The 21,372-nt window shown below is 41.2% G+C and overlaps 1 non-coding gene across 1 annotated transcript; it reads left to right on the top strand.

Moving 5' to 3' along the window:
• The first annotated feature begins 855 nt into the window (after positions 1-855).
• Positions 856-962, top strand: LOC138876671 (small nucleolar RNA R71). The gene has a single exon (XR_011402013.1). It is a non-coding gene; the product is annotated as a small nucleolar RNA R71 (small nucleolar RNA).
• The last annotated feature ends 20,410 nt before the right edge of the window (positions 963-21,372 follow it).

Here is a 21,372-nt window from a genome sequence, read left to right as displayed (position 1 = left end):
TTTTTCGGGCCCTGCTCTTTTGGATTGACATGAGTGTGTGCAGGCAACATTCTTGGGGATAATAATTCAAAGCCATTGATAACTGCCCTAGTTGAATCTCAATGCCTTTGATAGCTGAGTCATGCGATACTACCTTTTGCTTGCATTTGGTGGACCTTTTCTTCCATTTTCCCACTGGCCCCAATGAGTTGTTGCAACATTCCTTTAATTTCAAACAACTCATCATCTTGTCGCACTATCTGTTGTTGTTGAGGTTGTTGATAAGTGGGCTGCTGATTTTGCTGATTGTATCCTTGTTGCCTTTGATAAGGCACAACTTGACCCTGTGGTCGCATAGCACCAGGATTGTTGCTATTATTGTACTGTTATTGTGCTGGTCTATATTGCTGGTTCTGTTGTCCCCAATTTTGACCACCTTGCCTCTGTCCTCCAAAGTTAGCCACATAGTTCATATTTTCCTGATAGTTCTGGTTGTCACTTTCCGCACTCCACGAGCATACATATGGTTGGTTAATGCATGATGTACATAATCCCCCATTAGTCGTATCAACTATGTATACCTGCTGCTTCTGGCCTGATTCATCAATCTTTTTGGTGATGATACTCATTTGCGTCATCATAGTGGCTATATTTTTTACTTATGAGTTATTTGGGTCCAAATCCACCAAATGAACGACAAAAGTGATCGTAGAGTCTCTTGTCATCCATCTTGAGTTTTGAGCCATTTTATCAAGTAGGATCTTGCATTCTCTGAATGATTTGCTAAAAAACGCTCCACCTGCTGAAGCATCAACATTGGCCTTTAAGTTGTCTACCAATCCTATATAGAACCTCTGCCCCAACATCTGATCTAGAATGCCATGATGTGGACACTTGACCAACATACCTTTGAACTTCTCCCATGTTTTTTGTAGTGTTTCTGTTGATCTTTGTCTGAAGCTCAATATCTCATCAACTTGTTTACAGTCTTATTGGGTGGGTAGAACTTGTTCAACAGTTGCTTGACTAATTCTTCCCAAGTAGTGATGGAGTTTATGGGGAGTGAATTGAGCCAAGTCTGAGCCTCGCCCATCACCGAGAATGGAAACAACAGCCTTATTGCTTTCGGTGTCACATTTGGTTTCCTTTGCATGACACATATCGATAAGAAATTTTTCAGATGCTGCTGAGGGTCTTCAATGTAAGATCCTGAGAACAATCCCTTGTGCTGCAATAACTGTAGCATGTTGTTTGTGATTTGAAATGATTCCACTTTTATCAAAGGGACTGCAATTGCAGTTGCCAGATTTTTGGAGGTGGGTTGTGCCCAATCATACAAGGCTGCTTTTGGCACACGAGGCACCACACCCTGATTATTTGGGTCATTCACATTGTTTCTGTTGTTTGGATTTTCTACTCCGTCATCCATGTCTGGTTCACTTTGTTCTGTTGAGTTCTGTTGCTGTTTGCCCTTCTTGTTTGCACGATTCAGTGCCTTGAAAACTTTCTCAGGAACTGATAATGCTTCGAACAATTCACCAGTTCTTGAGGAGTTTCTAGGCATGAACCTGTAACACCCAAGACTACAAACGTTAGAATTTCAATGTATTTAGTTTAAAATGAAGAAAATTGACTACACTAAGAATTCTAGCACTTCTTTTAGCTGCAATTAATAACACCATTAATTCCCCGGCAACAGTGCTAAAATTTGATCACACCCAACTATGCTTTATAAAAAGGACTAAGCGGTTGTTGGAAATATATTCCGGTCAACAAGTCCGGAGTTGAATCCCATAGGGAATTAACCTAATAAGCACAACTAATAGACTCGCATAAATTCACATTCAATCTTCAGAAATATTTAAATAACAAATTGGATATTTACTAACTAAATATCACGTAATGAAAAATGCAGTAATTAATAACTAACTACGAACAAGTTGTAGACAAGTATTGGAAAGGTATAGGGTTTTTATTTCCCCTATTGTCCGAATTCTCCCCGCTATATTTTCTATAATTTTGACTAAATATTCTCTATCGATCGTGAGTACTCTGAGTGTCGTAGCTCTCTCTCGCGCAACTACCACAATTTACTAGATGTATTCTCTGGAACTACGCTAGCTGGCACTAATTTATCGCTCACTATGATCGCACCAAGGTTTCGTTATCTCTAATCCCGCCTTTAAACCCTCCGTATTGATATCTCAAATATGTTAGGAGTGGTGTTGTTCAACAACTACCTAAATGCGTACTCTCTCTCGAGCAGTACACACTAAATAGGCACAGTCAATTGAGGGCCCTTCAACCAACAACAATAATAATATAGTTGAACAAGTAGAGAAAAGTAAATGGCAAATTTATACTAAACGCAATGGAAAAATCATCCTTCAATAGGTTCCATCAAACCCTAGATTAGGAATTTAGCTACTCATACACATAGTAACAATATCCTGTGACGACCCGGCCAGTCGGCTCATGAGTTACCACCCTGTTTTCCCCATTTCTGCTTCTTATTGATTTGTGTATCGGTTCTATATATGATCGGGTTGGTTGGCTCGGGTTCGGAAAGGATTTGGTAAGGCTTGAGATACTTAGTCTCTTTTGAGGAAGCTTAAGTTGGAAAAGTCAGCAGATGTTGACTTATATGTTCAAGGGATCGAATGTGAATTATGATGGTTCGGATAGCTTCGGAAGGTGATTTGGGACTTAGGAGCGTGATCAGAATGTGTTTTGGAGGTCCGGAGTAGATTTAGGCTTGAATTGGCGAAAATGGATTTTTGGCGGCTTTCGGTTGATATGTGAGATTTTGATATAGGGGTCAGAATGGAATTCTGAGATTTGCGGTAGTTCCGTTGTGTCATTTGGGATGTATGTGCAAAATTTCAGGTCATTTGGACGTGGTTTGGTTGGGTTTTTGATCAAAAGCGGAATTCGGAAGCTTTTGTAAACTTAGGCTTGAATACGATGTGTTTTGGTTGTTTCGATGTTGTTTGAGGTGTTTTGAAGATTGGTATAAGTTTGAATGAGGTTATGGGATATGTTTGTGTTTTTGGTTGAGGTCCCGGGGGCCTCGGGGTGATTTCGGATGGTTGACAGAAGGAATGGAAGTTTGAATAGCAGTTGAAGTTGGAAATCTACTGTCATAACCGCATTTGCGGTTGGGAGGCCGCATGTGCGACCCCCGCAGATGCGGAAAAGAGTCGCAGAAGCGGAAACTGGTGAAGTTGGCAGGAACTACAGAAGCGGTAGAAGAACCGCACCTGCGATGGGTAGGTGCGGGCTAGGCATCGCAGATGCGGAGTTGGGCGACTTCAGTGAGGACTGCAAATGCGGTTCAAGGACCGTAAATGCGGTACCGCAGAAGCGGGAATTTGGCCGCAGCTGCGAACTCCCTGGGCCAGAACATATAAATTCATTCCTTTGCGATTTTTTAGCTATTCCACCATTTCTAAGTCGGCTTTTGGAGCTTTTTGGGCGATTTGAAGAAGGATTTCAAGGGGATTTCATTGAGATAAGGATTTTGGACCTAAAACTCATTCCTATGGTATTATTTCATTGATTAAAGCTGTAATTAATGGAATTTAAGGGTTAAAATTGGGAAAACTAGGCTTGGTATTTGAGACCTAGACTTGGGGATTTGAGGGACCATTTGTGATCGGATTGTGGTACTTTTGATATGTATGAACTCGTGGGGAGATAAGGAATCTATTGATATGAATTTCATCAAATTCTGAGATGTGGGCCCGGGGGTCAAGTTTTGGTAATTTCGGGATTTATGCTATAAATTGATTATTTTCGCTCTGGCTTCATTTTCTTAGCATATTTTGACGTCGTGATTCTGATTTTGGATAGATTCGACACGAGTGGAGGCCGATTCGAGCGACAAAGGTGTCGCAGGCTAGAGTTTGGACCGTATTGAGGTGAGTAATGATTGTAAATGATATCCTGAGGGTATGAAACCCCGGATTGCACATCGTTGTGCTATATTAAGGTGACACACACGCTAGATGATGAGCGTGAGGTCGTGCACTATTGGGGATTGTGACTTAGTCCACCCCGAATGACTATTTTACCGCGTATTTGACTGAAAACTATTTGCTATCAACATGTTTTGGGTTGAATGCCATATTTGGGCCTCGTGCCAACTATTTGAACCCTTAGGGGATTTTTATTGATATCTCCTCACTGTTTGACTTTATACTTGAACTCAGTCATGCTATATTCTACTGTTTTCATAACTTAGCCATGTTTACTCTATTTTAACACTTAAATGATATTTTGAATAATATTCTGGGTTGAGCATCATGTTTTACTGTTGCCCGAGTGACTTGTGAAATTCTGACTGAGTAAGGCCGAGGGCCTATGTTGTGAAGAAACACTGATTATGATTATGAGGCCGAGGGTATGAGATTTGTACGCCACGAGGTGGCTTGTTAATATGACGTCGAGGGCCTAGTGATGATGCCACGAGATGACTTGATATTGTGCTTGGGCCGTAAGGGGCCCCTCCAGGAGTCTGCACACCCCTAGTGAGTGCGGGTACCTATTGTGATGTGAGATATAGCCCGAGGGGCTGGTATTATTCTGAGATATTGCCCGAGGGGTGGATTTGTTGACATTATGACCGAGGGGCGAACTTTTATGTGCTTATCTTCCTTATTGCCTGTCATTTACCTGCTTAATTGTTAGTCCTTTTATGAAGTTTCAACTGAACTGAAGTGATTTTACATATCTTTACTGATTCACTATTTTACTGGCTTTTTTACTGCTTCATTATAGCCTATAATGTGCCTTACATGATTTCTTCCTTTCAGTCTTTATTTATGATTATTACTCACTGAGTTGGAGTACTCACTTTACTCCATGCACCCTGTGTGTAGATTCAGGTGTTGTTGATCCTGCTAGCAAGAGTTGAGAGCTCCCGGTAGACTTTAGAGTTCACACGGTAGCTGCTTGGCATCCGCAGTCTCGTGATTCTCCCTCCTTATCTTATTTCCTTTCTCTTGTTAGTGATTCTGTAATAGCTTTGTAGATGCTTTAGACTTGTAGTATATTGATAGATGCTCATGACTAGTGACACCCCATGTCGGGATGTGTTGGCCTTATTTTCTGCAACTTTACTGTTTCATCTTATCTATCTGGGATAGTTAATGTGTTTAAGACTTACTTGCATTATCTTAACTGTTTAAAAATGAATTGGGAATGTGTCGGCTGGCCTTGTCTTCACGAGAGGCGCCATCACGACCGAGTTCGGGTTTAGGGTCGTGACAAGTTGGTATCAGAGCCTAGGTTACATAGGTCTCACGAGTCATGAACAGGTTTAGTAGAGTCTCACGGATCGGTATAGATACGTCTGTGTTTATCCTCGAGAGGCTGCAGAACCTTTAGGAAAAACTTCATATTCTTGAAATTCTTATCGTGTGACTTTGTTGATCCGAGTATTAAACTTCTGCTATTCTATCCTCTCACGGATGGTGAGGACACGCACTACCGGTCAGGATGCATGACCACCAATACCACCAGCTGTGGCTAATAGAGGCCGAGGATGCAGTCGTGGTCACGGTAGGGGCAGAGGTGTGGCTCCCACAACAACTAGGGAATCACCTGCAGATCCACCAACCGCCCCTGTTCAGGATCAGGTCCTAGTTGGGGATGCTCCAGCAGCACCAGCTCAGGCACCAACTGTGCCTATTGTGATTCCGGGTCTTCAGGAGGCCTTGGCTCAGATTCTATCAATTTGCACTGGCCTAGCTCAGGCGGTTTCAGTCACTACAGTCGCAGCTACTTCTCAGGCCGGGGGAAGCAATTAGACTCCCACCGCTCGCATACCTGAGCAGGTCATGCAGGGACTTCATACATCGGGGGCACATCTAGCCCAGTCGGTTGCAACTACTCAGGACTATGTAGTTCCTGCCATGCTAGAGGACGAGCAACATAGGTTGGAGAGGTTTGGTAGACTTCAGCCTATGACCTTCAGTGGTGCAGAGGGCGAGGATACCCAGGGTTTCTTGGGTAAGTGTTAGAGGATGCTTCGCATTCTGGAGACCAGCGGGGTCGCTTTCACTACTTATCGGTTTTTTGGAGCTGCTTTCACTTGGTGGGGGACTTTTGAGAGGCATAGGCCTATTGGTGCAGCACCCTTTACCTGGCAACAGTTCTTCGTTCTCTTTCTGGAGAAGTATGTGCCACAGTCTCGCAAAGAGGAGCTGCGCAGGCAGTTTGAGTGGTTGTGTCAGGGAGATATGACTGTGACGCAGTATGAGATGAGGTTCTCTGAGTTAGCTCGTCATGCTATTTGGTTGGTTCCAATAGATAGAGAGAGGATTAGGAGGTTTGTTGATGGCCTCACTTATCATCTGCGTATTCTCATGACCAGGGAGAGGGTGATTGGTGTTACCTTTGAGGAGGTTATAGACATTGCTCGAGAGATTGAGTCTGTTCGTCGCCAGGAGCGAGATGAGAGGGAGGCCAAGAGGCCTCGAGGATTTGGTAGTTATAGTGGTGCTCCTTCGAGAGGTCAGTTTCACCATGGTAGAGGCCATCCATTCAGGCATGCTCAGCTAGCTTGCCCAGGTTATTGTGGGCCGTTGTCGGGTCATGGTTCTCACAATTCTCATCAGGGCCAATCATCACTTAGTGCCCTTCCAGCTCATAGTTTGTCCCGTGCTCCATCAGTTTAGGACTCTTCTATGCCGAGTGCATCTGCTAGACATTCCGGTGCTTGGGGTTCCCTTCATTACCCTTCTCCAGCACCTGGGAGTTGTTATGAGTGTGGAGAGATGGGTCATATGTGGAGGCAGTGCCCTCGTCATCTTGCAGGTTCATCTCAGTAGAGGGGTCAGTCATCGACTTCAGCGCCAGTTACTTCACTACCACCCGCTCAGCCAGCTAGGGGTGGAGGTCAGTCAGCTAGGGGTCGCCCTAGAGGGGGAGGTCGCTCAGGTGGTGGTCAGGCCCGTTTCTATGCACTTCCAGCTAGACCCGATGCAATTGTTTCTGATGCTATTATTACAGGTATTGTTTCAGTATTCCACAGAGATGCCTCTGTATTATTTGATCCTGGTTCCACCTTTTCTTATGTGTCATCATAATTTGCTCGTTATTTGGGTACGCCCCATAAGTCTCTTATTTCACATATTCATGTGTCTACCCTGGTAGGCGATACTGTTGTTGTAGACTTTATGTACCGGTCATGTGTGGTGACTATTGGGGGTCTGAAAACCCGAGTGGATATTTTATTATTGTGTATGGTGGATTTTGATGTCATTTTGGGCATGGATTGTCTATCTTCGTATCGTGCTATTCTGGATTGTCGTGCTAAGACAATGACATTGGCTATACTAGGTGTGCCACGGATTAAGTGGCGAGGTTTGACTAATTATGTTCCCAATAGGGTAATCTCATTCTTGAAGGCCAAACGTATAGTTGGGAATGGTTGTCTTTCGTATCTAACCTTTGTGAGGGATGTCGGTGTAGAGACTCCCAGTATTGATTCTGTTCTAGTTGTGAGGGATTTTCTCGATGTGTTTCTTGTAGACCTACCGAGCATGCCAGCGGACATGGATATTGACTTTGGTATTGACCTGGTGCTGGGCACTCAGCCCATTTCTATTCTGCCATATCGTATGACACCAGCGGAGTTGAAGGAGTTAAAGGAGCAGCTTTAGGAACTCCTTGATAATGGGTTCATTCATCCTAGTGTGTCACCTTGGGGTGCGCCGGTTCTATTTGTGAAGAAGAAGGATGGCACTCTGAGTATGTGCATCAATTATAAGCAATTGAACAAAGTAACAGTTAAGAACAAGTATCCTTTGCCTCGCATTAATGATTTATTCGACCAACTTCAGGGAGCGAGAGTGTTCTCCAAGATTGATCTCCGTTCAGGTTATCACCAGCTGAAGATCAGGGACTCGGATATTCTTAAGATGGCTTTCAGGACCCGATATAGTCATTATGAGTTCTTGGTGATGTCTTTCGGGCTGACTAATGCCCCAGCAGCGTTCATGCATTTGATGAACAGTGTGTTCCGACCTTATCTCGATTCGTTTGTCATAGTCTTCATCGACAATATTCTGGTGTATTCGCGTAGTTAAGAAGAGCACATGGAGCATTTAAGAATTGTGTTGTAGATATTAAGGGAGGAGAAACTTTATGCAAAATTCTCCAAGTGTGAGTTTTGGCTCAGTTCAGTGACTTTCTTGGGGCACGTGGTGTCCAGCGAGGGTATTCAGGTTGATCCGAAGAAGATAGAGGCGTTTCAGAGTTGGTCCAGGCCGTCCTCAGCCACAAAAATTCGCAACTTTCTTGGTTTAGCGAGTTATTATCGCCGGTTTGTTCAGGGATTCTCATCTATCGCATCGCCCTTGACCAAGTTGACTCAAAATGGTGCTTCATTTGTATGATCGGACGAGTGTGAGGAGAGCTTCCATAAGATCAAGATAGCCTTGACCACGACTCTAGTGCTAGTTTTGCCATCAGCTTCAGGTTCATATACCGTGTATTGCGATGCTTCGAGAGTTGGTAGTGGGTGTGTATTGATGCATAAGGGTAGAGTTATTGCTTATGCTTCTCGTTAGTTGAAGCCCCATGAGAAGAACTATCCCATTCATAATTTAGAGTTGGCTGCCATTGTGCACGCATTGAAGATTTGGAGACATTACTTGTATGGTGTGTCTTGTAAGGTGTTTATTGATTATCGTAGCCTCCAGCACTTGTTCGAGCAGAAGGATCTTAATTTGAGGTAGCGGAGGTGATTGGATTTGCTAAAGGATTATGACATTACTATATTGTACCATCCGGGAAAGGCCAATGTGGTGGCCGATGTTTTGAGCCGAAAGGCGGTGAGTATGGAAAGTTTGGCATATATTCTAATTGGGAAGAGACCTCTTGCAGTTGATGTTCATACCTTGGCCAATCGGTTTGTGAGGTTAGATAGCCCAGTCAAGTATTGGCTTGTGTGGTTTCTCGGTCTTCCTTATATGATCGCATCAGAGAGCGCCAGTATGATGATCTGCACTTACTTGTCCTTAAGGACAGAGTTCAACACGATGATGCCAGGTATGTGACTATTGGTGATGATGGGGTGTTGAGGATACGGGGCCGGATATGTGTGCCCAATGTAGATGGGCTTCGGGAGTTGATTCTGGAGGAGGCCCATAGCTCGCGGTATTCCATTCATCCGGGTGCCGCGAAGATGTATCAGGATTTGAGGCAGCATTATTGGTGGAGAAGAATGAAGAAGACATTGTGGGATTTGTAGCTCGGTGTCTCAATTGTCAGCAGGTGAAATATGTGCATCAGAGACCGGGTGGCTTGCTTCAGCGGATGGATATTCCAGAGTGGAAGTGGAGTAGATCACTATGGATTTTGTAGTTGGACTTCTACGGACTTTGAAGAAGTTCGATGCTATTTGGGTGATTATGGATCTGCTGACCAAGTCTGCACACTTCATTCCTGTGTGTACTACATACTCTTCAGAGCGGTTGATAGAGTTCTATATCTGGGAAATTGTTCGTTTGCATAGTATCCCGGTTTCCATTATTTCAGATAGGGGCACTCAGTTTACTTCACAGTTTTGGAGGTTTGTGCATCAAGAGTTGGGTACTCAGGTTGAGTTGAGCATAACTTTTCACCCTCAAATGGACGGGCAGTCCGAGCGCACTATTTAGATATTAGAGGACATGTTGCGTACTTGTGTCATTGATTTCGAAGGGTCATGGGATCAGTTTATACCGCTTGTAGAGTTTGCTTATAACAACAACTACCAGTTGAGTATTCAGATGGATCCATATGAGGCTTTGTATGAGAGGCGGTGTAGATCTCCAGTTGGTTGGTTCGAGCTAGGTGAGGCTAGGCTATTGGGGACAGACTTGGTGCAGTATGCTTTAGAAAAGGTGAAGGTGATTCAGGAGAGACTTCGTATAGCGTAGTCGAGACAAAAGAGTATGCTGACAGGAAGGTTCGAAATGTGTCCTACATGGTTGGTGAGAAGGTTATGTTGAAGGTTTTACCCATGAAGGGTGTTATGAGATTTGGGAAGAAGGGTAAATTGAGTCATTGGTTCATTGGGACTTTTGAGGTGCTTCGGAGGATTGGGGAGGTGGTTTATGAGCTTACTTTTTCACCCAGCTTGTCGAGTGTGCATCCGGTATTTCATGTTTCTATGCTCCGGAAGTATATTGAGGATCTGTCTCATGTTCTAGATTTCAGCACGGTTCAGTTGGATGGTGATTTGACTTATAATATGGAGCCAGCAACTATTTTGGAGCGTCAGGTTCGAAAGTTAAGGTCAAAGAATATAGCTTCAGTGAAAGTGCAGTGGAGAGGTCAACCTGTGGAGGAGGCCACTTGGGAGACCGAGCGGGAGATGAGAAGCAGATATCCCCACCTATTTGAAACTTCAAGTATGTTTCTTGACTCGTTCGAGGACGAACGTTTGTTTAAGAGGGGAGGATGTGACAACCCGGCCAGTCATCTCATGAGTTACCACTCCGTTTTCCCCATTTTTGCTTCTTATTGCTTTGTGTATCGGTTCTATATGTGATCGGGTTGGTTGGCTCGGGTTCAGAAAAGATTTGGTAAGGTTTGAGACACTTATCTCTTTTGAGGAAACTTAAGTTGGAAAAGTCAACCGGATGTTGACTTATGTGTTAGAGGGCTCGGATGTGAATTCCGATGGTTCGATAGCTTCGGGAGGTGATTTGTGACTTAGGATCGTTATCGGAATGTATTTTGGAGGTCCGGAGTAGATTTAGGCTTGAATTGGCGAAAGTGGATTTTTGGCGTTTTCCGGTTGATATGTGAGATTTTGATATAGGGGTCGGAATGGAATTCTAAGAGTTGCAGTAGTCTCGTTGTGTCATTTGGGATGTGTGTGCAAAATTTCAGGTCATTCAGACGTGGTTTGATTGGGTTTTTGATCAAAAGCGGAATTCGGAAGATTTTGGAAACTTAGGCTTGAATCCGATGAGTTTTGGTTGATTCGATGTTGTTTGAGGTGTTTTGAAGATTGGTATAAGTTTTAATGAGGTTATGGGATATGTTTGTGTTTTTGGTTGAGGTCCCGGAGGCCTCGGGGTGATTTCAGATGGTTGACGGAAGGAATGGAAGTTTGAATGGCAGCTAAAGTTGGAAATCTACTATCATAACCGCATCTGCGGTTGGGAGGCCGCAGATATGGAAAAGATTCATAGAAGCGGAAGCTGGTGAAATTGGCAGGAACCACAAAGTGGTAGAAGAACCGCGCCTGCGATGGCGCAGGTGCGGGCTAGGCATCGTAGATGCGGAGCTGGGCGACTTAAGTGAGGACCGAAAATGCGGTTCAAGGACCGCAAATGCGGTACCGTAGAAGCGGGAATTTGGCCGCAGATGCAAACTCCCTGGGCCAGAACATATAAATTCATTCCTTCGCGATTTTTGAGTTATTTCACCATTTATAAGTCGGCTTTTGGAGTTTTTTGGGCGATTTGAAGAAGGATGTCAAGGGGATTTCATAGAGGTAAGGATTTTGGACCTAAAACGCGTTCCTATGGTATTATTTCATGGATTAGAGCTGTAATTAATAGAATTTAAGGGTTAAAATTGGGGAAACTAGGGCTTGGTATTGGAGACTTAGACTTGGGGATTTGAGGGACCATTTGTGGTCGGATTGTGGTACTTTTGATATGTATGAACTCGTGGGGAGATAAGAAATATATTGATGTGAATTTCATCGAATTCCAAGATGTGGGCCCAGGGGTCGGGTTTTGGTAATTTTGGGATTTATGCTATAAATTGATTATTTTTGCTTGGGCTTCATTTTCTTAGCATATTTTGACGTCGTGATTCTGATTTTGGATAGATTCGACGCGAGTGGAGGCCGATTCGAGGGGAAAAGGCATCGTGAGCTAGAGTTTAGACCAGATTGAGGTGAGTAATGATTGTAAATGATGTCCTGAGGGTATGAAACCCCAGATCGCACATCGTTGTGCTGAGGTGACGCACATGCTAGAGAATGAGCGTGGGGTCGTGCACTGTTGGGAATTGTGACTTAATCCGTCCTGAATGACTATTTTACCGCATATTTGACTGAAAATTGTTTGCTATCATCATGTTTGAATGCCATATTTGGGCCTCATGCCAACTATTTGAACCCTTAGGGCATTTTTATTGATATTTCCTCACTGTTTGATTTTATACTTGAGCTCAGTCATGCTATATTCTACTATTTTCATAACTCAGCCATGTTTACTCTGTTTTAACACTTAAATGATATTTTGAATAATATTATGGGATGAGCATCACTATTGCCCGAGCGGCTTGTGAGATTCTGACTGAGTAAGGCCAATGGCCTATGTTGTGAGAAAACACTGATTATGATTATAAGGCCAAGGGCCTGAAATTTATACGCCACGAGGTGGCTTGTTGATATGAGGCCGAGGCTTTAGTGATAATGCCACAAGATGGCTTAATATTGTGCTTGGGCCGTAAGGGGCCCCTCCAGGAGTCTGCACACCCCCAGTGAGTGTGGGTACCCATTGTGATGTGAGATATAGCCCGAGGGGCTGGTATTGTTCTGAGATATTTCCCAAGGGACGGATTTGTTGACATTGTGCCCGAGGGACGAACCTTTATGTGCTTATCTTCCTTATTGCCTGTCATTTACCTGCTTAATTGTTAAAAAGGCCTTTTATGAAGTTTAAACTGAACTGAAGTGATTTTTACATATCTTTACTTATTCACTGTTTTACTGGCTTTTTACTGCTTTATTATAGCCTGTAATGTGCCTTACGTGATTTCTTGATTTCAGTCTTTATTTATAGTTATTACTCACTGAGTTGGAGTACTCACTTTACTCCCTGCACCCTGTGTGCAGATTCAAGTGTTGCTGATCCTGCTAGCGAGAGTTGAGAGCTCCCGGCAGACTTCGGAGTTCACGAGGTAGCTGCTTGGCATCCGCAGTCCCGTGTTTCTCCCCCCTATCTCATTTCCTTTCTCTTGTTAGTGATTCTGTAATAGCTTTGTAGACGCTTCAGACTTGTAGTATATTGATAGATGCTCATGATTAGTGACACCCTATGTCGGGCTGTGTTGGCCTTATTTTCCGCAACTTTACTGTTTCATCTTATCTATTTGAGATAGTTAATGTGTTTAAGACTTACTTGCATTATCTTAACTGTTTAAAAATAAATTGGGAATGTGTCAGCTGGCCTTGTATTCACGGGAGGCACCATCACGATCGAGTTCGGGTTTAGGGTCGTGACATATCCCAAGTGTTTTGCATAAATAAATTACAAAGTTAAGATGAAGGGATGTAGAAATCGGCGATTCTATCTCCCAACAATTGTTCCACGATTTATTCTTGCCTCCGGTCGCAAAACTCCTTCAAAAGTGGTGTTTAATATCTATTTATATGTGTAGGGAAAGACCTAAACGACATAGGCCAAGTCTTAGTCAAACCAGGAGACGAAATAAACCTTCAAAATTCGGAGTACGCGCGCCTCAGACCATGCCTCGCGAGGCTCCACGCAAGATGGACCTCGCCCTAGACCACGCGTCTCCAGCCTTCACGCGAGTTGGAGCTCGCCTCATCCCTCGCGTAGCCTGCTCTCACACGAGCTCAAAGGCTCGCTTAGCCAGCTCTAACGTGAGCTCATAGGCTTGCTTTGCCAGCTTCCTCATCTTTTCACTGCTTAATGCATTCTTTCTTCTTTCCACAGTTTTCGCACATACTTTATTCATTAAATCTTCCTTTTCCTCAAATTTCATATCCAATTCACCTACACATAATATAGACTTCGTTACGTGCAAATAAAGTGTAGTTTAACATTAAAGCACATAAAATGCAAGGTAATTAATGTACTAAAATTATGAATTATCGCCACTCATCACAAATCCTCAATAAAGATTATCACCATCTCTTAAACCAAGCTCAAGTTCTAGATATCACTTATTTATCATAAATTGAGTACATCACATTGTTTACCCTTAAAAACGGATAACAACTTAATTTATACGCGATTTTAAGGATATGTGTTATAACTTGATAAAAATTTAAGAGAATAGATTAATATTGAAATTGACGATAAAAGAATAAATGCAAACCACACAAGTTGAATAGCCTTGGCCCTCGAGTTCAGTCACCCTTGAACCAAAACATGTTTCAACCAACTTATGAACAGAGTAACAAGATAATGATAGCTAGAAATTGACAGTATATTGCTTTGTATTGCGTGAATATCATGTGTCTTACAAATGATCAGACCCCCTTTATATAGTAGGGGAGTACTACTCTTGATACAATTCTATATGAGGTAAGAAATCTCATGATTAGCTAATTAATCGGCCTCTTCTTGAAACGTGTTGTGATTTCTGTCATGATCCTCGACCGATTGCGGATATTTCAGCTTTCTATTATTTGGCTAGGTAATTCTCCCTCGATCTTACTCGATCTCGCTCGATCTCGATTGATCGGTCTTTGGGGCATGAGCTCGATGATCTAATTTTGCACTATGGTTCGATATAATACGAAGTCGAACCTTAACCTATCATATTCCATTCTCGATTAGTCACACAAGAGGTGAGCCCTATTTTGACCGTATACAGATAGTCCCCTCGTTTCTCAGAGAGAAGAAGGCCAGAAACGATATGAACTTCCGAATCCCGTCTCGATGGGCCATGACATAAGTGATGAACGTCACTAATACACTCGACTATGATGTAAGCAACAAATGGATATTGAAATGTCCCATCGGTCTAGTTACCAAAATATTAAATTCCTGTCAGTTACTGGTCGGTCACTATGGGTTCTGAACCGTCACCAGCAAGCAATAAATACTCTAACCTCCCTCTATTCAAACTTTACGTTCAAAGCTCCTCCTATTCTTGTTTCTTTTCAAAAATTCCTTTGCTTTGCAACTTTTGCACCCAAATTTCTTGATCTTTTAGCAAATCGCATACCATCCTAATTCCCCTTTATTCTATTTCTATAATGGCAAAAAATTCTAAGATTGTGCTGCAAAAAAAGGCCGCCTCTTCATCATGGTCCGTCGGCGATGGAGCTCGGCCGACATCCTCTTAAGGATTTTATTCTGGCAGGGTGCCCTACTGTTTCTAATTTTAAGATTGAAAATACATCCTAGGTATCGGCTCAATGTGAATCGGTCTCGAGGTACATATGCACAATTACTGATGATCTCCTTACTAAGGTTAAAGAGGATTGCAACTGGGTCGATAAGCATGCGATGGTACCTTCGATCGAGGAATCGATCACTACCCATGTGGAGGGTTCTAAGTGTTTACACTTACTCCTTCACGTTGGGTCCCTTAGATCCTATCATTGTCGCCTTATGCAAAAGGTACGACGTGACCTTTGGCCAGATCCACCCTTCCTTCTAGAGAATAGTGATTCTCCTTCGATTTTTCGTAAGTAAAATCGAGGGATGTCCCTTTACCCTCGATCACCTTATGCGCCTTTCCAATCCCCGACTCTATTGAGGAGGGCTGATCAAGCTTGCTCGTTGGGCCAACAAGGCCCCGTTCTCGAGTATAGATGAGGCTCGGGACCGAGGTTGGATGGGCCTGTCGTGCCCTATTTTCTCGCGAAAGCGGGTTTCGACGTCGTGACAACTCCTTTTACAATGAGAGAAAGAGTGCTAAAAGAATAAGATTCATCACCTAATGATTTTTAAGGTGCGTTAGGGAACCTATTATGCAGATAACTCTATCTGACTAGTCAACGCCACCAAAGATTAGGTAAAGGCTCAAATTACCTCAAAGAGAAGGTGTTAGGCACTCTTCGAGGTCCACAACTGTGGGTCCAGTCAAACTTGAAATTATATGGATTATAGTTAAGCTAAGTGATCAAATAAACAAAGGGAATATGAAGGTCAAAGAATTTCATTACAACACGATTAGTACATATGTTAGTACGAATATATGGACACAACTATTTAGATCTAATAGAAAATATATAAAGGAAGGGGGGAGCCCTAAGTTTTTTAGCCTAATGGATCATCCCGTGCAACATAAATAATATTTCGCTACTCCCTTGGGGTAGGGAGTTACTCATATTATCCAGCGGGCATAGACTATCATCTTCTGCTACCCGATTACTATGTTAAAGTTGTTTACTTAAAGCGCACTAATTGAATTCTAAGTCATGCTCTATGTGTGCACTACCCATCCCATACCTATAGTCTAGGAGGTATTGGACCTCTACTTGGTAATTCTAGACCTTACTTAGGCTGCTTAGAAATGTCAAAACTAGGCGACATACAGAACACTTATTAGACTTCAAATATGGGCAGTTAAGGGCTCAAGTTTGCCTCCACACTTAAGCAACAAATGCACGCAAGATAAGTTTTCATGTTAGGCAATTCAGAATTAAGAACCTTAAGCCTTATAGACATGATTTCTATGTGACAATGCATTAAAGCATACAAGCAGTTTCAGAGGCTAGGTGTTGTTTATCTCCATATAATTACACGATTGTTACATGCTGATTTGAGGTTGCAGATTTCCAGTTACTTAACCTACAGATATTGCGTCTAAGTGATTTACGCAGTAAAGACAGTGAAATCTATTGGGAGAAGCCCAGAATTACTCATGCTTTTTGACAGTTACGTAAATGAGCAATAACAGAGTTGAGAGGTGCAATATTAACAATTACTAAGGCGGATAGTGGTATCCTATAGACAGGATCTCTAACGATTAGCACTTGGAATCGATTTTATTGTTTAGCCCTATAGTCATGTTGTCTAAGCAAACAATATGATACAAATTAAATTCCATAGGCATGATTTAGTGGATACGCTGCAGTGATTCGAATTGAAAGAAAGTTCAGTGATAATTATTTCCTATAGGCAGGTTTTCTAGTAACACGTAGCAGTAGGAATAATTGAAGCATTTGAATTCATGTTTTGATAACAGATGAGTAGTGTGGGTGTGTGCTTCTCCTAGTGTTACACTCCGTGTGTTTGACAAATATATATATATATATATATATGATTTTATATAGTTATTAATATTACTACTTTCAATTATACACATAATATAAGAAAGTTTATGAGATTTTCTTTATTGTAAAGATAGAAATTATTTTTTTCACAAGAAAAGAAGGTTATCTTTTTTTACCATTTTAAGAATTAAGCGTACGAAAATTTGTACTCTTTATATGAGATTAAGAAAATTAGAAGTTGAGAAAATATATGTATTTTTACATGGATATTTTGATGAAATAATAGTGTATGTATTAATTTTATATGGTACCACATGACCACGATAGTAAAGTATATTATAGTAAGGTATATAAAGTATATTAAAAGTGAGTAGTACTTTAAGTAATTTGAAATTTTTTTAATTACGTGGGTAATTGATTAATTACCGAGTATCGGGACATCACCTAATTAACTAATAAATTGGATAAGATTAAACTTTTTTTCCCACCTATTCCACGTGGCAGATTTTTCTTTAAAAAGATTGTTACTCATGTATTTGTGAGATAGGTGGCATGTTCATTGGAAGCTAGCTTTTGGTGTGAAAGCATTTCTGGGGTCAAGTTCATTATGAGACATTGAGGTGCAACGTCTGACTACAATGGGTATAATCAAATATTTTGATATGTTTAACTGATTCTATTTTTGAAGCACCAGGAAACAAGGAATTGAGAGACGGACCCAGGATTTGAGAATAATGGGGCATTATCAAAAAAATTGTAGCAAGCGGGTTTCGAACCAAACCCGCGTCGTGTGACAAAGAGCAAGGCTTATTCTTAGAAGCGGACCGTTGTTGCATGCATAATTTTGTTAATGAGGGTGCCAAGGAAAATATTTAAGGGGTCCCCAACGTATATACAACTATGTATATATAGAGTTTTTGTCGAAGTTAACGGGTTTACGTGACCCCTCAAGCATGGCTATAGGTCCGCCTCTGGCCATAGCCATAAAGCTGATATCCTAAAGACTAGAAGGATAATTAGAGATGCTAAACTCATGTTACTGTGTACTACACTCAACTTTTCTCCTTAATTGCTTAGAACTTGGGATAACTCTATGGAAAACATGCAGTAATTTCCTGGTTTTGCCTTTTGTCATGTGATTGCCATGCTAGTTTTGTTTAGCCTCCTCGTAGAATGAGGTCAAGCTTTTCTATTGCGGCATGCTACTAAAATAACACAGGTAGTGTGCGCCAACTTTAGCACCTGATAAGTGTGAATCTGCTTTGGATATCAGGTATTGGAATGATAAAATAGATTCGAATATAGTATATGGCAAATTTTGGCAGACTACAATATGTGGTTATGTTTTCTTTTACCTTCTTAAAAATAAAATAAAATATGTGGTTATGTTAGTTACTGGGGCTAGAACGTAAGGCGATCAATTTAGGTTGATTTGTCATTTAGTTTATTTTACGTATTAAATTGTAGTTTGTTAATATGTGCAGATATCATAACTGCAAGAGTGGTATTCCTCAGAAATATAGCCGCATATTTTTATTTTAACATGGCTGTCCTTACCCCTTCCTTTGTGAAGGAGAAATCTCAAAAGAAAAAGATTGTGTTTAGTGCTTAAATATTACTGGATTTTTTTTTGAGAAGGAATATTGAAATTATTACGTATTTTTTATGCATTTCACTCATTTATATATGTGCATTGACACATGATCAGATGGCGTTATATACACGTATATATGTATATGGGATATGGGAAAAGGTTACGGCGTTATATACGCGCCACCACCTGATCAGCTGGTATACGATGATGATGTTGCCCACAGTGGCTGAAATATGACTCAGACGGCGTTATATACGCATATATATGTATGTATATATATATATATGTATATGGGATATGGGAAAAAGTCATGGCGTTATATACGCACCACCACCTGATCAGCTGATATACGATGATGATATTGCCCACAGTGGCTGAAATGATATGAAGGAATGCCCTCAGAGGCTTGATGATGTTATGAAATAGGTACCTGTGCACGACATGACATTCACACGCATATGCATGACATTATAAATATTTCATAATTTACGAAGCTATCCAGATTTACAGTTTAAATTGACATTGAACTCGTTACTCCTTGCAGAAGCTAGCTATCCGACGTTATACAATTTTTTTATGCAAATTTGCTGCTTTGCCTTTAATCAGTTAATGCTCTAAATATGCCATATAGAATGTTGACGAAACTTCGAAACTGTCAATTGATAAACCAAACTACGCTTCATTCCCTAACTAGTTATTCATAAAAACTCGTAGGATGAAAAATAAAAGGGCTATTTGGACATTCCATTTGGTAAAGAGGGATTGATCCATCCGAAGGAAGTTACACCAGATATTGCCATCTCCAATTTGTAACAAAAAAATTATTATCCAGCTCTTAAGATTTCTTTTAGTCTTTTATTATGCGATGCAATTGAATTCCAAGTTTTATAATTATTCTATTATGCCCACTGGCATTAGGGTCACTGAGCTAGACTAAATACATGTCTACAACCTTTAGATGATTATTAGGAAAACCAGTTGTGGTAAAACTTGTATGTAACCAAGTAAATACTCTTGGATTGAAAAATTAAATGACTTAGAAATAAAAAGCTCAAAATCCTTGCCAAGCTTTCTCATATCGTTATGATGTGTTCATGTTCTGTGATTCGAGTTTCGCTTTACATACTCGGTACATTATTCGTACTAACGTCCTTTTGTTGGGGATGCTGCATTCATGTCTGCAGGTGTAGACAATCAGTTTGACGGATCCTCATAGTAGACGAGATTGGCATTCGGCAAAGAATCGGTAAGACTCCACCTCATTCGGAGTGTATTCGAGTCTATGAGTCATCATTTCAGAATTTTATTACATACTTATGGGCAGGCCAGTACCCTGTCCGATTTGATGTTAAACAATCTTAAAGGCTAGACACATGTTTATTATGTACAGTATGTCAGAGGCCTTGACGGCCCATATGTATTCACGTTTTTATGAACGATGGTTCATTGATATAACATTTTTCCACCTACAATTGTATATTACGAGTTGTGGCCATGTTGGCCCATGATAGTTGAATGAGTTACAGAGTGGTTCGCTCGGGCCACTACGGCACCGGGTGCCAGCCACAGCTCCCCAGGTTCGGGGCGTGACACCTAGTTACATGATTTTTATAGTGCACATAGGGATTGAATGACATATATAGCAAATAAATCATTGAATCCTATAGGCATGTTTTCTACCCTTGCATGCAAACATAAGGATTTACCCATTCCCCGTTTTTACTAACACCCTAATTGTTTATTACAAAGTTATTACATGCCCAATAATGAATATGATTACAAGTATTAGTTACCTCCTATAGAAAAGGTTGATACCTTATTTATTTTAAATAAATACCCTTGTAAAAATTATATTTTATAGCTACCTTTTGATTTTTTATAGCCAAATATCTATTTATGGTCTCCTCCTACCCTTAAGCCATAAAATAAGCTTTATTTTTCTCTCTCATGTCTCCTCAAATTTCTCCTATCCCCTACCCCATCTCTATTCCCCCTCCCTCTCTTTCTACTTACCCAACCAGCTCTTCTCCGCCTCCGAACGCCTCCACGCTTCTCTCTATCCCTCCATCCCTCTCATAACCAACTGGGTCAAATCGCCTCCGACCCGATTACAAGTAGATAAGGCCTTAAAAGTCGTCTCTACGCATCGGTCCGATGAGAAGAAAGAGAGCGAAATTGTGCTTGGGAATACTGAATTTATGGACTTTGCAGTGGAGGTATTTGCAGACGCTATCGTTTCGGGGGCTGGGAAAGAGCTGTTGAAGCGGGTTCTGTTGGGGGCTTTTGGGATTGTTGGTGTTGGTGCGGTGGTGAAACCCGGAAAAGAATTGGTTGCGGCGGCAATTGGTGTTTACGCGCTTGGTGTTGCCACTTCGGTATACGTAAGCTTAGGGTTGTTCTTAAACAGAGACGACGGAGTTGGGGGCTGAGCAACTTGAATTTTCTATTAATATATTTTAATGTATCTCGCTGTATTTTATTGTATTCATTGTCTTTTTTTTCCATTGTATTTCAATGTATCTCGATGTATTTTATTATATTCATTATCTTTTTTTCATTGTATTTCAATGTATCTCGCTGTATTCTATGTATTTCATTGTATTCATTGTCTTTTTTTTATTGTATTTCAATGTATCCCATTGTATTCTATGTATTTCATTGTATTCACTGTCTCTCTATATTCCATATATTCATATGTTTTTTTTAATTAATATAATTTATGTATTCAGATGTATTATATAATTTCTCTGAAGATTGCTATGTTTTTGGGGTGTTTTTCGGTTGAGAATCTTTTTTGTAACTGGAAATACAAAATTTGTGTGCTATAATTGAGTTTGTTGAGTTATATTAGGAGTTTATTATG

Source organism: Nicotiana sylvestris, chromosome 8 (assembly GCF_000393655.2).
Source record: "Nicotiana sylvestris chromosome 8, ASM39365v2, whole genome shotgun sequence".
In the NCBI taxonomy this organism is placed as follows: Eukaryota; Viridiplantae; Streptophyta; class Magnoliopsida; order Solanales; family Solanaceae; genus Nicotiana; species Nicotiana sylvestris.
Note: the sequence above shows the minus strand (reverse complement) of the source record. Positions and strands in the feature narration are given on the sequence as shown.